Below are 5869 nucleotides of genomic sequence, written 5' to 3' on the forward strand. Positions count from 1 at the left end.
AACAGCAGAATTCTGCTCGAAATCATCAAAATTCTTAGAGAAAACCGTATATTTCGATGCAAAACAACGATTTCTCGCCGATTTTCGTTGTTTTCTGGCTTGAATTCGCAAAGAAGAGCACGAAATCTACAAAATCATCACTTTTTACCAAGATTCTACGGCTGAATTGCAAGAAAACAGCAGAATTCTGCACGAAATCGTCAAAATTCTTAGAGAAAACCGCATATTTCGATGCAAAACGACGATTTCTCGCCGATTTTCGTTGTTTTCTGGCTTGAATTCGCAAAGAAGAGCACGAAATCTACAAAATCATCACTTTTTACCAAGATTCAACGGCTGAATTGCAAGAAAACAGCAGAATTCTGCACGAAATCATCAAAATTCTTACAGAAAACCGCATATTTCGATGCAAAACAACGATTTCTCACCGATTTTCGTTGTTTTCTGGCTTGAATTCGCAAAGAAGAGCACGAAATCTACAAAATCATCACTTTCTACCAAGATTCTACGGCTGAATTGCAAGAAAACAGCAGAATTCTGCACGAAATCATCAAAATTCTTACAGAAAAACGCATATTTCGATGCAAAACGACGATTTCTCGCCGATTTTCGTTGTTTTCTGGCTTGAATTCGCAAAGAAGAGCACGAAATCTACAAAATCATGACTTTCTACCAAGATTCAACGGCTGAATTGCAAGAAAACAGCAGAATTCTGCACGAAATCATCAAAATTCTTAGAGAAAACTGCATATTTCGATGCAAAACAACGATTTCTCGCCGATTTTCGTTGTTTTCTATCTTGAATTCGCCAAGAAGAGCACGAAATCTACAAAATCATGACTTTTTACCAAGATTCAACGGCTGAATTGCAAGAAAACAGCAGAATTCTGCACGAAATCGTCAAAATTCTTAGAGAAAACCGCATATTTCGATGCAAAACGACGATTTCTCGCCTATTTTCGTTGTTTTCTGGCTTGAATTCGCAGAGAAGAGCACGAAATCTACAAAATCATGACTTTTTACCAAGATTCAACGGCTGAATTGCAAGAAAACAGCAGAATTCTGCACGAAATCGTCAAAATTCTTAGAGAAAACCGCATATTTCGATGCAAAACGACGATTTCTCGCCGATTTTCGTTGTTTTCTGGCTTGAATTCGCAAAGAAGAGCACGAAATCTACAAAATCATCACATTTTACCAAGATTCAACGGCTGAAATGCAAGAAAACAGCAGAATTCTGCACGAAATCATCAAAATTCTTAGAGAAAACCGCATATTTCGATGGAAAACGACGATTTCTCGCTGATTTTCGTTGTTTTCTATCTTGAATTCGCAAAGAAGAGCACGGAATCTACAAAATCATGACTTTTTACCAAGATTCAACGGCTGAATTGCAAGAAAACAGCAGAATTCTGCACGAAATCATCAAAATTCTTACAGAAAATCGCATATTTCGACGCAAAACGACGATTTCTCGCCGATTTTCGTTGTTTTCTGGCTTGAATTCGCAAAGAAGAGCACGAAATCTACAAAATCATGACTTTTTACCTAGATTCAACGGCTGAATTGCAAGAAAACAGCAGAATTCTGCACGAAATCGTCAAAATTCTTAGAGAAAACCGCATATTTCGATGCAAAACGACGATTTCTCGCCGATTTTCGTTGTTTTCTGGCTTGAATTCGCAAAGAAGAGCACGAAATCTACAAAATCATCACTTTTTACCAAGATTCAACGGCTGAATTGCAAGAAAACAGCAGAATTCTGCCCGAAATCATCAAAATTCTTAGAGAAAACCGTATATTTCGATGCAAAACAACGATTTCTCGCCGATTTTCGTTGTTTTCTGGCTTGAATTCGCAAAGAAGAGCACGAAATCTACAAAATCATCACTTTTTACCAAGATTCTACGGCTGAATTGCAAGAAAACAGCAGAATTCTGCACGAAATCGTCAAAATTCTTAGAGAAAACCGCATATTTCGATGCAAAACGACGATTTCTCGCCGATTTTCGTTGTTTTCTGGCTTGAATTCGCAAAGAAGAGCACAAAATCTACAAAATCTTGAATTTTTACCAAGATTCAACGGCTGAATTGCTAGAAAACAGCAGAATTCTGGACGAAATCATCAAAATTCTTACAGAAAACCGCATATTTCGATGCAAAACGACGATTTCTCGCCGATTTTCGTTGTTTTCTGGCATGAATTCGCAAAGAAGAGCACGAAATCTACAAAATCATGACTTTTTACCAAGATTCAACAGCTGAATTGCAAGAAAACAGCAGAATTCTGCACGAAATCATTAAAATTCTTAGAGAAAACTGCATATTTCGATGCAAAACAACGATTTCTCGCCGATTTTCGTTGTTTTCTATCTTGAATTCGCCAAGAAGAGCACGAAATCTACAAAATCATGACTTTTTACCTAGATTCAACGGCTGAATTGCAAGAAAACAGCAGAATTCTGCACGAAATCATCAAAATTCTTAGAGAAAACCGCATATTTCGATGCAAAACGACGATTTCTCGCCGATTTTCGTTGTTTTCTGGCTTGAATTCGCAAAGAAGAGCACGAAATCTACAAAATCATCACTTTTTACCAAGATTCAACGGCTGAATTGCAAGAAAACAGCAGAATTCTGCACGAAATCGTCAAAATTCTTAGAGAAAACCGCATATTTCGATGCAAAACGACGATTTCTCGCCGATTTTCGTTGTTTTCTGGCTTGAATTCGAAAAGAAGAGCACGAAATCTACAAAATCATCACTTTTTACCAAGATTCAACGGCTGAATTGCAAGAAAACAGCAGAATTCTGCACGAAATCATCAAAATTCTTAGAGAAAACCGCATATTTCGATGCAAAACGACGATTTCTCGCCGATTTTTGTTGTTTTCTGGCTTGAATTCGCAAAGAAGAGCACGAAATCTACAAAATCATGACTTTTTACCAAGATTCAACGGCTGAATTGCAAGAAAACAGCAGAATTCTGCACGAAATCATCAAAATTCTTACAGAAAACCGCATATTTCGATGCAAAACGACGATTTCTCGCCGATTTTCGTTGTTTTCTGGCATGAATTCGCAAAGAAGAGCACGAAGTCTACAAAATCATGACTTTTTACCAAGATTCAACGGCTGAATTGCAAGAAAACAGCAGAATTCTGCACGAAATCGTCAAAATTCTTAGAGAAAACCGCATATTTCGATGCAAAACGACGATGTCTCGCCGATTTTCGTAGTTTTCTGGCTTGAATTCGCAAAGAAGAGCACGAAATCTACAAAATCATGACTTTTTACCAAGATTCAACGGCTGAATTGCAAGAAAACAGCAGAATTCTGCACGAAATCATCAAAATTCTTACAGAAAACCGCATATTTCGATGCAAAACGACGATTTCTCGCCGATTTTCGTTGTTTTCTTGCTTGAATTCGCACAGAAGAGCACGAAATCTACAAAATCATGACTTTTTACCAAGATTCAACGGCTGAATCGCAAGAAAACAGCAGAATTCTGCACGAAATCATCAAAATTCTTACAGAAAACCGCATTTTTCGATGCAAAACGACGATTTCTCGCCGATTTTCGTTGTTTTCTGGCTTGAATTCGCAAAGAAGAGCACGAAATCCACAAAATCATCACTTTTTACCAAGATTCAACGGCTGAATTGCAAGAAAACAGCAGAATTCTGCACGAAATCATCAAAATTCTTAGAGAAAACCGCATATTTCGATGCAAAACGACGATTTCTCGCCGATTTTCGTTGTTTTCTGGCTTGAATTCGCAAAGAAGAGCACGAAATCTACAAAATCATGACTTTTTACCAAGATTCAACGGCTGAATTGCAAGAAAACAGCAGAATTCTGCACGAAATCATCAAAATTCTTACAGAAAACCGCATATTTCGATGCAAAACGACGATTTCTCGCCGATTTTCGTTGTTTTCTGGCTTGAATTCGCACAGAAGAGCACGAAATCTACAAAATCATGACTTTTTACCAAGATTCAACAGCTGAATCGCAAGAAAACAGCAGAATTCTGCACGAAATCGTCAAAATTCTTAGAGAAAACCGCATATTTCGATGCAAAACGACGATTTCTCGCCGATTTTCGTTGTTTTCTGGCTTGAATTCGCAAAGAAGAGCACGAAATCTAAAAAATCATGACTTTTTACCAAGATTCAACGGCTGAATTGCAAGAAAACAGCAGAATTCTGCTCGAAATCATCAAAATTCTTAGAGAAAACCGTATATTTCGATGCAAAACAACGATTTCTCGCCGATTTTCGTTGTTTTCTGGCTTGAATTCGCAAAGAAGAGCACGAAATCTACAAAATCATCACTTTTTACCAAGATTCTACGGCTGAATTGCAAGAAAACAGCAGAATTCTGCACGAAATCGTCAAAATTCTTAGAGAAAACCGCATATTTCGATGCAAAACGACGATTTCTCGCCGATTTTCGTTGTTTTCTGGCTTGAATTCGCAAAGAAGAGCACGAAATCCACAAAATCATCACTTTTTACCAAGATTCAACGGCTGAATTGCAAGAAAACAGCAGAATTCTGCACGAAATCATCAAAATTCTTAGAGAAAACCGCATATTTCGATGCAAAACGACGATTTCTCGCCGATTTTCGTTGTTTTCTGGCTTGAATTCGCAAAGAAGAGCACGAAATCTACAAAATCATGACTTTTTACCAAGATTCAACGGCTGAATTGCAAGAAAACAGCAGAATTCTGCACGAAATCATCAAAATTCTTACAGAAAACCGCATATTTCGATGCAAAACGACGATTTCTCGCCGATTTTCGTTGTTTTCTGGCTTGAATTCGCACAGAAGAGCACGAAATCTACAAAATCATGACTTTTTACCAAGATTCAACAGCTGAATCGCAAGAAAACAGCAGAATTCTGCACGAAATCATCAAAATTCTTACAGAAAACAACATTTTTCGATGCAAAACGTCGATTTCTCGCCGATTTTCGTTGTTTTCTGGCTTGAATTCGCAAAGAAGAGCACGAAATCTAAAAAATCATGACTTTTTACCAAGATTCAACGGCTGAATTGCAAGAAAACAGCAGAATTCTGCACGAAATCATCAAAATTCTTACAGAAAACCGCATATTTCGATGCAAAACAACGATTTCTCGCCGATTTTCGTTGTTTTCTGGCTTGAATTCGCAAAGAAGAGCACGAAATCTACAAAATCATCACTTTTTACCAAGAGTCTACGGCTGAATTGCAAGAAAACAGCAGAATTCTGCACGAAATCATCAAAATTCTTACAGAAAACCGCATATTTCGATGCAAAACGACGATTTCTCGCCGATTTTCGTTGTTTTCTGGCTTGAATTCGCAAAGAAGAGCACGAAATCTACAAAATCATGACTTTTTACCAAGATTCAACGGCTGAATTGCAAGAAAACAGCAGAATTCTGCACGAAATAATCAAAATTCTTACAGAAAACCGCATATTTCGATGCAAAACGACGATTTCTCGCCGATTTTCGTTGTTTTCTGGCTTGAATTCGCAAAGAAGAGCACGAAATCTACAAAATCATCACTTTTTACCAAGATTCTACGGCTGAATTGCAAGAAAACAGCAGAATTCTGCACGAAATCGTCAAAATTCTTAGAGAAAACCGCATATTTCGATGCAAAACGACGATTTCTCGCCGATTTTCGTTGTTTTCTGGCTTGAATTCGCAAAGAAGAGCACGAAATCTACAAAATCATCACATTTTACCAAGATTCAACGGCTGAATTGCAAGAAAACAGCAGAATTCTGCACGAAATCATCAAAATTCTTAGAGAAAACCGCATATTTCGATGGAAAACGACGATTTCTCGCTGATTTTCGTTGTTTT

The sequence above is a fragment of the Gnatocerus cornutus genome, unplaced genomic scaffold (genome assembly GCF_029298725.1).
Source record: "Gnatocerus cornutus isolate USDA-ARS CGAHR unplaced genomic scaffold, icGnaCorn1.1 ctg00000121.1, whole genome shotgun sequence".
Classification (NCBI taxonomy): Eukaryota; Metazoa; Arthropoda; class Insecta; order Coleoptera; family Tenebrionidae; genus Gnatocerus; species Gnatocerus cornutus.